Source organism: Aegilops tauschii, chromosome 4, assembly GCF_002575655.3.
Source record: "Aegilops tauschii subsp. strangulata cultivar AL8/78 chromosome 4, Aet v6.0, whole genome shotgun sequence".
Classification (NCBI taxonomy): Eukaryota; Viridiplantae; Streptophyta; class Magnoliopsida; order Poales; family Poaceae; genus Aegilops; species Aegilops tauschii.
In genome coordinates, this window is record NC_053038.3 from 186,051,226 (window position 1) to 186,063,295 (window position 12,070).

The following is a 12,070-nucleotide window of genomic DNA, read 5'->3' on the forward strand; positions in this document are numbered from 1 at the left end:
GACGTCCAGTTCGTCGTGCTGGGGCGAAGCTCGCACACAACAGCCCCTACACATCTCTTGCAGCACCTCTTTGCCGTCGTTGCTCAACGACTAGTCAGAGACAAAGACGACCGCAGCCTCGGCCTTAGAGCTAGCACCGATGGAAAAGCATGCACGCTGCACGCACACGAGCACGTACGGAGTGCCCACGACGTGATTTGTCCCCAGTCGCCTCTACTCCTTCTGCGCACGTTGTCTATCAAGGCTGCTGCATGCCTAATGATGATGTGGGTGAGATCTTCTAGGACTCAGATGATGACGAGGAAAATTATGAGACTACCCATAGTGGGAGTAACATAGGTAGTAACATCACACATATCTAGATAAAGTAGATGATGTGGCAAGCAATAAATGAAGAAAGAGAGGAAAGTAGTAACATCACACATATCAAGGCAAGATGTGTCTATAGCCTAATAAATGAAGTGTTGCATGTTACCACACATATGTTACTATAGAGGTAGTAACATAGACTAGTAACATGAGCATGTTACTAGTCTGTGTTACTACCCATTGTTGCTAGTCTGAGGGGGGGGGGTGTCTCTAACAGTGTTCCTCGGCTCGCACCTCTTGCATCACGGTGGTCGAGCTTGGAGTCATTCATCTGGTACACGTGGCATCTCAGATCTGGACACAAGGTGACGAACACCGTCAAGGTCCACGGTCAAGGGGTCAAGGCAGACGCGACCTCTCACTGCATCCGCCATTTGAAGCGGCGCGCAGGCCCAGGGTGTTGCCCGCTGCACTCCCAGCTATACCCATCTCCTCGCCGCATTCAAAAACCTACATTTAAAACCGCGTTGAATGCGAGAAACCAACTCCGGCCACACATGTCCGTTCAGGAGCAGGACGCCAACCAAGCTCCTCCTTCCACCATTTTGTCCACTCTTTCGGCGGCATGCGACGAGCAGGAAGAGTAGTTCTCCTGCATAAAAGCCGTCTGGGTGGCCCGCTGAGCCCGGCAGTTACGAGCAAGGCAGCTCACTTCTCCACCTACCTCGCCTAGCCCGTCGGAGGCAGTTGCCGCACTAAGCCAGCGCGTGGTTCCGCAGCTGGCCTCTCCAATACAGCTCGAGGAAGAGTGCCGACTTGCTCCACGCCGGCTTGTCGGGGAGCACGGCGGCACGGGCATCGTCGCTGCCCTCGACGCCGCCGCGTCGCACATCGCCTCCAGTGTCTGCGACTACGCCATCCGCCGTCGATGCGCTCGTAGCCGCGACATGCAGGCAGAGAAAGAAGCCGCCGCGGATGTCGACAAGGTGATGCGGCTACGTGGATGTCGACGAGGTGACGGGCAGCACGTCCCTGCCTGCCGCCATCATCGAGGAGAAGTAGAACACGGGAGGCCGCCGCCGATTGTATCCCATGAAGGCCACTGCCGAGGCGACGCCAACGAATACAGCCGGTGTCTTGCACGATTCTTCTTCTGCCGGATGCTGGAAGAGGAGAAAGAGATCGGGCGACGACCATTTAGATTAGGCATTTTAATTCTACCAGGCTGGTTGTAATGGGAGTATTATAAGTAGTATCATGCATGCCAACTAGTAGTAGGCAAATTTGATGAGGTGGCGTAGAATTAAATGAAGAAAGAGAGAGTTGAGTATCATATTATGATACCGTATGGAATTAAGACCTCTTCCAATGCAAATGTGCTTAGATGAGGTGCTAAGTGCATTAAATGGCTGAGCAACTCAAGTCTTCAATGCATACTCTCTCCGTCCGGTGAAGAGTGTACATCTAGCTTCAAAATTTGTCCAACAGAAGAGTGTACTTCTATCTTCCCAATGCACTTCAAAGTAGAAAAAATACTTCTCTCTCATCACACGGTAATCAAGACCAATAGCAATCTACACATGGTCTTCTTAATTTCTACATGCACTTAGCTTATTGGGGGTTGGGTAATCAAAGAGGAGAGAGATGATGGCTTGCACCTTTCCAATGCATTTTTACTCAACTCCATAACTTGTCCTAAAATTTCTAGATGTATACTCTTCACCGGACGGAGGGAGTAGGTGCTTAGTTTGTTGCTGCTAAGCTTGCTTCATTTAATTAGCTATAGACTCAAAACTATCTTTCCACCGTTTCTTCCTGGGGTCACCAAACTAGTCTCTCTCTTCTTAATTAACTTGCCACATCATATTTTATGCCTACGTGGCAGGCTTAGCAACTATACATGGTGGAGCACTAGGAGAGGCCAAGGCTGGTCATAGTGGGGAGTAATGTCACGCCCAATATGCGACCCTATCCTAAAGGAACTCGAAGGTCCCACCAAGGATAGACCCGCATATTGAAACGCTTTTGCAAGGTGGATATCATTACATCAACATTACATAATATTTGGGGATACATACAAGGCATACAAATGCCGCAAGAATACATCAACACATCATACATAAGATCAACATCCCACTACGGATGAAACATAAACAGAAACTCAAACGACATCCACCCTGCTAGCCCAGGCTGCCGACCTGGAACCTATCCCCTGATCGAAGGAGAAGCAGAAGAAGAACTCCAAAACAAGCGAACATCGCTCTCGCGTCATGATCATCGCATAACCTGAACCTGCAACTGGTGGTGTAGTAATCTGTGAGCCACGAGGACTCAGCAATCCCATTACCATGGGTATCAAGACTAGCAAAGCTTAAGGGGAAAGGAAAGGATAAAGTGGTGAGGTTGCAGCAGCGACTAAGCATGATATGGTGGCTAACTTACGCAAATAAGAGCGAGAAGAGAAGCAAAGGAACGGTCGTGAAACTAACAATGATCAAGAAGTGATCCTGAACTCCTACTTACGGAAAACATAACCCAGAAACCCTGTCCACTTCCCGGACTCCGCCGAGAAGAGACCATCACGGCTACACACGCGGTTGATGCGTTTTAATTAAGGTCAAGTGTCAAGTTCTCTACAACCGGATATTAACAAATTCCCATCTGCCACATAACCGCGGGCACGGCTTTCGAAAGATAATACCCTGCAGGGGTGTCCCAACTTAGCCCATGATAAGCTCTCACGGTCAACGAAGGATATTCCTTCTCCCGGGAAGACCCGATCAGTCTCAAAATCCCGGTTACAAGACATTTCGACAATGGTAAAACAAAACCAGCAAAGCCGCCCGATGCGCCGACATCCTGATGGGAGCTGCACATATCTCGTTCTCAGGGCAACACCGGATGTGACATCCTACGAGTAAAACCAGACCTCGAGTTTCCACGAGGTGGCCCCGCAGTCTACTCAGTTCGGACCAACACTTAGAGAAGCACTGGCCCGGGGGGGGTTAAAATAAGATGACCCTCGAGAGAGCGACTCCCTAGGGAAAAGAAATAGGCTGAGCAAATGGTAAAACCAAGGTTGGGCCTTGCTGGAAGAGTTTTATTCAAGGCGAACTGTCAAGGGGGTCCCATAAATCACCCAACCGTGTAAGGAACGCAAAAATCCGGGAACATAACACCGGTATATCAGAAACTAGGGCGGCAAGAGTGGAACAAAACACCAGGCATAAGGCCGAGCCTTCCACCCTTTACCAAGTATATAGATGCATTAAATATATAAGAGATATTGTGATATCCCAACATAAACATAATCCAACATGGAGCAATCTTCATCTTCACCTGCAGCTAGCAACGCTATAAGAGGGGCTGAGCAAAGCGGTAACATAGCCAAACAATGGTTTGCTAGGAAGGGTGACAAAGGTTAGAGGTTCATGGCAATTAGGAGGCTAGAGGAGCAAATGAATGGGTAGCGTGGCAAAGCGATAGAACGAAGCAACTAGCATAGAAATGATAGTAATGAGATCCAAGGTGATGGTCATCTTGCCTGAAATCCCGCTAGGAAGAAGAACGAATCCATGAAGAAGATGAAGCCACGAAGACGAACGAATCCTCACGATCGCAACGACACGGGGACTATCGAGAAGAAGCACACAACAAGGTAAACACACCACCCATGAACAAGACATGATGCTCAACCAAGAATGATGCATGACAAAGCTATATGAAGCTACTCATGACAAGAGATGATGCATACAAGAACAACACATCCAGGCAAGTTTAAATGAGGCCGGAAACAACATATAACAATTCCGGTAAGTCCTCATATGCAAATTTCGAAATTAGTCCAGAACTGAACAAGCATTAAGTTGAAGTTGTTAAACAGCAAGTTAAAGAGAACCATGATGATCTACACGAAATTCTAGTCAAGTTACATATAAGGTTCATTAGATTCGGAGTTACGGCCTAGAAGATATGAGCAAGACAAGATAAACATGGCATTGATGCAAAAAGCATACAAACATCAAGCAAACACCTCATGACAATGATGCAACATGATAAAATGAAGCTACATGCAAATCTAAGCAAGTTTCATAAGGAGCACGCTCAAAACGGAGCAACGGTGCAACACATACACTCCAAACAAGGCATAGCAACAATCTGCCAAAACAGCAACTAGGCATAATGCAAGCATCAAAACAATATGCTACAGCAACTCAACATGTAAACAAAAGACATGGACAAGATGTACAGGTAAAGCACAACAAAACATGAACAGTGAGCTATCTCCAGAAATCAGTAGAACATGCTCAAAAGGACATGGCAAGATTGCAAAATAATAACAGATTCACAGACTTGGTGAAAGTACTGGACATGGCAGAAATAACATCAGGTTGCAATGTTCAGAGCACGATAACAACATGCTAGAGGAACCTAAAATAGCAAAGAAAGGCATGGCATGAATCTACTCAAAGCATATAACAAATATCCCTTACTGACCATAAGCCAAAAAGGACCAGAAGATATGATGGAAAGCATGTAAACATAGCAAGTTTCGTTAACAGGTTTCAGACTTAGCAGAAAACAGAGCATGGCAGAAATAATAATATGAAGGCCTCTTTGTGAGCTTGATGCACTCACTACATAGCAATGAATGACAAATCAAGCACACCTACGGCAAGATGGCATGTTTATGAAGCTAACCATGGCAAAGGCAATAGCATAGCATGCATGGATCAATTGCAATAAGCTTGGCAAAATTGCATATCATGTTAAGAATCTGCCAGAAATATTTTATAGCAAAAGTAGAGCAAGATTGAGTCATGATATGACACTCCATAATTGCAAACAAGTACAGGAATGGATTAATTACAACTATAGCTACAAAACATCCTTACTGAACATCACCAAAATATGCATGGATCTCTCTGTAGCATCAAGTTTACATGGCAACAAAATTACAGCAGACAAGGACTTAGAGAAATCACTGTCCCTGAAATCAGTAATATTACGGGGCCTACTTTGCATGCTTGTGCTAGTCACCACAGAGATCACAAAAATACATGGTCTACACCACTGGAAAGATGGCATGGCATACTTCAAAACACATGTAGAGCTCATGCTCAAAAGATGCACAGAATTAAAGATACGAAAATGACAAATCACTAAGTTCTGATAAGAACCAGAGAATAACAGCAACTAGCACTCTTCCAACAGAGATTTGGGCATCAAGATAACCTCTAATGAATATGGTGCAATTGAACAAAATGAAGAGCATCACGAGAAGAACAATTTGACATATTACACACGCAAATCGGAGCAACATGCAAGAAGTTACACATATTTGAACATGGCATGATAATGATAAATTTCCAGGACTTAGAATATTTCGACCTCGAGGGGGGGGGGACGAAATCAACGCGGGGCAGTGCAGATCGGATCGGCCGGCTCGTGCTTGAGCTCGTCGTTGCCGGCGAGGAAGGAGGGAGAGGGAGCGACGCCGGCGGAGGAGAGGGATGTCGGCGGGGCGCCGTGGTACGGGCGGCGGAGGCGGGGTGGCGCGGCGCCGGCGGGGCTCGGCGGGACGGCGCCGGCGACGGCAGACGGCGGCGGCCAGGTGGCGCGGCCGCGGCCATGGGCGGCGGAGGCGCGGGCCGGCCGGGGCGCGGCGAGGGGCGATGGCGGCGGGGACGGAGGCGCGGGCGAGCGCGCGGGGTCGGGTGGCCGGCGGCGGCGGTCGCTGGCGAGCCCGCGGGGAGGCGCGGCCGGGCGGCGGAGGCGAGGGCGCGCTCGCGGGTCGCGGCGGCGGCGGGATGGGCTCCGCGGGCCGCGGCGGCGGGGAACGGCGGCGGACAGGTGTCGCGCCCGGATTCGTCGCGGGGGCGGAGGCGGACATGTCCGGCGCGGCGCGGAGATTGCGTCCGGCGGCGGAGAGGGGAAATTGCTAGGGTTCATCTGCGCGAAAAACTCGGGAGACACACACATATATAGGTAGAGGGAGCTAGGAGAGTCCAAATGAGGAGCGGTTTTCGCCCACGCGATCGTGATCGAACGACCGAGAGCATGGCAGGGACTTAGAGGGGTTTTGGGACTGTTTGAAGGGGGGTTTTGCTGCAATACCAAAACGGACTTCGCGGTTACCCGGTTAACCGTTGGAGTACCAAACGACCTCCAAATGGAACGAAACTTGACCGGTGGTCTACCGGTGGTATACCAAGGCCACTTGACAAGCCTCGGCCCATTCCGAGAAGGTTTGACACCCGCACACGAGAAGAAGACAAAAGGGGTGCACCGGAGGAGATAGGAGCGCCGGATTGCAAAACGGACAACGGGGAAAATGCTCCGATGCTCGAGACGAACACGTATGCAAATGCAAAGCACATGATGACATGATATGAAATGCAGATGATGACATGGCAAAATGCAACACGCACGCAGATGACATGGCGACGACAGCGAATAACTGGCAGACACCTGGCGTATCGGATCCGGGGCGTCACAAGTAACTTATACTGTAACACATTACTTTGTTACTCTAAACATCTCTCTCCTCATTAACTACATGCCACATAAGCAAAATTTTCTTGGAGTGCGCTATGTTACTACCTAAGTTACTCCCACTATGAGGCGGGCGACGAGCCAACGAGGTAGCCCGACGACCCCTTGAGCTTGAAAGGCAGCCGCATGATCTCCTCTCCTCGTAGGGAAGGTCGGGGTCCATTGGGTACATCTCCGACGACATCCGCGGCTTCCGACGGCGTCGTTGCCATTTCATTAGTGTAAATAATTGGTCAATTCCTACTGAACAATCAAAACCGCCTAAACTCTAACATATGAACACTAAAACCGCTCAAGGGGGTGATATACCCGGTTTTAGATATTTGAGGGTAAAAATCATACCAAAATTGACTTTGGGGGGTTATTTGTCCATCAACTTACATTTGAGGGTGAAAAATATACTTCTTTTAATGGTCCACTGGTCAGAGTATTCTTTTTAGATTTATAACATGTGGGACCGAGTGTGAGCGAACCGACCTCAATCGACGACAAAATTGCCTGCCGGACGCACTTTGAGAGAGACGAGGAGCAAGAAGCGATACGGGCTGGTCGTGTCATGCAAGAAAATGGCTGGTCTCATGTTTAAAACTTGCTGTACTATAGTAGAGGTATATGTAGATGTAGATGTAGATGTAGATGTAGATGTAGATGTAGTGTAGACGTAGATGTAGATGTAGATGTACATGTTGATATGTAGAGATAAGTGAAACTCAGCAACGTAGGCCGAGTACGTGCACGAATCACCCACAAGAAAAAGGAGTACGTGCACGAAGAGAAAAATTGCACGCACGGACGCACGTTCTCTGTGCCTCATTCCCTAACACACGCGCGCGGGTACACGGTGGAGCTCATTTCTGGACGAAGAGGCATCTCACGTGATAATTTGACGCGTTTGGTAGTTGTTCACTTAGTGGAGGGTTGGGAACCACGCGTGGACGAATCAAAGTTCAACCATGACGCGGTGGCGTGTTTGTTTTTAATTTTTTCATCAATGGAACGTACGCAGTTTTTTTCTTGAATGGCACATGAATCGTGCACATACTCAATGACGGAGCACGGGATGGGATGGTAGCCATGGACATGGTCGGCCCTTTTTGGAGAGAGTACGTACTAAATAACTTTGATGTGTCCCATCAACTCGCAGAACGACGAGAAGTGGTAACATGATATGTTACTGTAACATAGCGTTTCCCAAGACAAGATGAGTCAACAAGCTAATAGGTGAAGCCGTCATAACATTACTGTACTACTGCCTGCTTTCTGGTTTATAGGGCTTCCTCCTTTCCGGTTTATAGGGCTCAATTCGAAAATCTCACCAACCAAAGTAGATGATGAGTGGTGGAATACTTTTTGTAATTTGCAAAAGCACCCAATTAATGCTCTTGTTTTCCTCAAAAAATTATGTTTACCATTGTATTAATTGCAATGCATGCATGCATAAAGTACATGCATTGGTCAGTTTTCTCTTAATACTTGCATGCCATTATTTAATGCACCTTGAAATCTAAACTTGTGATGGGGAACAACCAAATTGATCCTTACAAAATGGAAAAACTTAGATTTTGAGATAAGCCCTATAAACCAAAAAGGAGGTAGTAGTAACATAGACTAGTGTCATATGCATGAAACTAGTGAGTATGGGAGCACATGATATTTCCCCGTCCGGACCGATCCCAAGTTGGCTTCTCACCTTCTTGGCCCATCAAAAACCCCTCCCCCTTCCGCGCGTGCTTCCCGCCCAGCGCCAGCTGAGCCTGCCGCTCCACATTGATGGCAAGTCAGGGCGACGCGACCTCTCACTGCTTCTGCCGTTGAAGTGGCGCGCTGACCGAGGGCACCGCCCGCTGCACGCCCGACATTTCAGACTGCACATACTTTGTGAGACAAAAGGTGGGGTCATTATTAATGATATAGTATTATACTAAAGGGACTAACTATTGTAAGCAGGCTATTAGGTTGGTTCTAGATGATGTGTCAACTTCATATAGCCGGATGTTGGCTATACTATTAACCATGCTCTAAGTGTGGTGTGAGTCAGAAAATTTATTAAGTCATTAGTTAATAATTAACGGATGCCTTAATTACTCAGCCGTTTGTGATTCTTTTGGATAGTGGGGCTATTATTGACTTGGATGTGGGGTTTGGGCCAAAGGCCTACTATTATACTTGGTCTTACTCGCACGACGGACCTGACAGGCTCTACCCTAGCTGCCGCTGTATCATATGGTTTTGCATCGTTCCAGATCTTAGCGCCGCCACACAATTCTTCTCCATCCCTCCTTCCGGCGTGCACCACGAGAAGGGATAGTAGTCCTCCGAATCCGCCTTTCGTGATCCTGTACGGGAGAGGGGCGCTCAGGTTTTTCGGGAGCACACTCCTGTGACTGCTGCCAGCGAGGACTTCCTCAACGATAACCTTCTTCCCTGACCTCGGTAACCTCTTCATCAACGACATGAGTGACATCATCAACCATAGTGGTTCTGCTCCCGCTGTACAGTATGTGATTCTGTCCTCCTGGTTTAGTCCGCATCATTACTTTGATCTTTGAAATTGTCATCATGATCTATTTACTGTTGATTCAGATTAAATCTCATAGTAAATTGCTCATATATTCAACAATCCAATCCAAAAACCTTATTATAGGAAATTTACTCCGAGTGGTTTTGCTGCGCTTTTGAAGCCGCGTACTTTTAAGGGGGTGCAATATAAAAGGTGGCGCACAAGAGTAGTATATTGGTTTCAGATCATGTACTGCTATGAAGCCACTAAGGGTAAGCCTGAGGGCGATCTTAATCCTACACATCAGGAAGCTTTTGAGAACATGGACACCCTCTTCAAAGCCGCCCTGCTGAGTGTTCTTGACAATTCCATTGTGGATTCATATATGTCGTTTGACAACGGCGAAGATATGTGGGCTGCGCTCGAGGCCACGTTTGGGGCCTCGGGCGCTGTCAACGAGTTGTACGTCATGGAGCAATTCTGTGACTACAAGATGACTGATGAGCGCTCTGTTGTTCAGCAGACTCATGAGATACAGTCACTCGCTAAGGAACTTGAGTACTTTAAGTGTGTGTTGCCGGACAAATTTTTTGCTGGGACCATCATTGCCAAGCTTCCACCTTCATGGAACGATTTTGCTACTTCTCTGAAAAACAAGAGACATGTGTTTTCCGTTTCGGATCTCATTAGCACTCTTGATTTTGAAGAGAAGGCGAGAGCAAAAGACACACGTGCTCGGGTCGCTGAGGGAGCTTCTAGTGCCCACATGGTACACGAGAAGAACTTCCAGCCCAACCAGCCCCAAAACAACAAGAACAAATCTCAGGGGAAAGCCAAGTTTGATGCAAAGAACAAGCCATCACATTCTACCAACTTCAAGAAGAATTCTCATAACGGGAAGGGATACAAACCTCAATTTTGGTAGCACCGCACAAAATTTATATGGCTGCATCTACCTGCTGTCAGCTAACCTCATGGTGCTCCAGGTATTCCTACATTCGTAACTAGGTACAATGACGACCACAAGATGAAATAAGCTTATTCGTACGTTGACTTACTGACTGTAGTGCGGAACGATCCTGTCATGTGTGGAGGAGCAAACAGGAAGTGCAGCCGAAGGTGGACATCAACCAAGGACTTATGAAATTATATATGATCTTCCTCAGGCAGGTCAGTATCCCCTTCGTCCAGATGATCGTGTTTTGTCATGCCGAGCTATTGATATGTGCTACGGTTTTGCAACACCGTTTAAGTATAGCTATTGTTTTCCTATCTTTTCAGATTCAGGACAATGAAGATGATTTCAGGGGAACTACACAATATGGGCTCATGTTGAGTCATCTCTATTGCCTCATGTGTTTGCTGCAAATGTGTCAGCATCAATTGCAAGATGAGGCAGCTAGCTAGCTGTGGAGTTGCCAACATGCTCAAAGTGCTCGCAACATTGAGAAGAAACAAGCATGCCCAGTAAATTAATGCGTGCGCAGGGAGGCCCTTTGCCCTGAGAAGCATCGACTAGTTTTCTCTATTTCCGCACCTTCTCACAGCTTTGTATTGGTTATAGTATGGTGAATCATTGAGATGCATAAACATGCTGAACTTTTGTTCTTCTGAATGTTAGTATGCATACCGTATCTTCTGAAGCTTAGTTTAATGTGAATGTTGACTAGCCTGTGAACCTTCACAATCTAGTAAGTATATTGTAGGCATGTTATTTGACACCTCACTTTGCTGCGCTACGCGACCAGTGTGAGTGTCTGCATCCAGTACCGCATCCTCTAATTTGGTGGATGCCAAGTTGAAAAAGGTTACCGATGAGTAGCCATAAGCTGGAGGCGTCTCTTTTTTTCTTTCGAATGGGCAATAAGCTGGAGAGTGTCTCGGGCTGCCTCTAGCACAAGGCCCTCAGTACGAAACACAGGCAGCCGACTGGGCCGATACAAAAGCCTATCCATCTTAAAGCCCATTTGTTTTTGTTTTTTGCGAGGAGAAGCCCATATTTCTTGAAGAGGGGGCGATCCAGAAAAACCCTCCTTCCTCATCGCTTCCACTTATACTGCAGCTCGCTCTCCCACTTTCGTCTCCCCCCAATTCCCCCTGCTCCCCATCTTCCTCACTTGTCCAGAAAACCCCCGGTCACCTTCTTCCTCACTCGTACAGAAAATTCCTGCTCCTCTTCTTCCACTCCTACAGAAAACCCTAGCCCTCCTTCTTCCCCACTCACACTACCACTAGGCTCGTCTCTGGCTACTCTGCTCAAACCCATGAGCTTGGCACGACGCCCACAAGGAAAATGGAGTCGGCTGGTCCCGACGCCAAGAAGATGAGGCTCCCGCTAGCGGCGACACCGGTTGTAGATACCGCACCCGGTAGCGCAGGGAGAAGCGGCGAGCCCCCCCCCCCCACCCGGATCCGAGGAACCGGTAGAATCTTCGGTGGACCGCATCAGCGATATCCCAGACGTCATCCTTGAGGAGATCATCTCGCTTCGCCCCACCAAGGATTGCTACCGCACACAAGTCCTCTCAACTCTGTGGCGCCCTCTATGGAGCACCGTGCCCCTCAATCTCGACTGTCGTCAGATATATGTCCTTCCTGAATTTGATCTCCTCAGAGCCATTGTCTTCTCTCACCAGCAGGGCCCTGTTCAACGCCTCTGCATCCCGACACGCTACCTGCTGTCCATACCCGGCACGGTGGATGCTT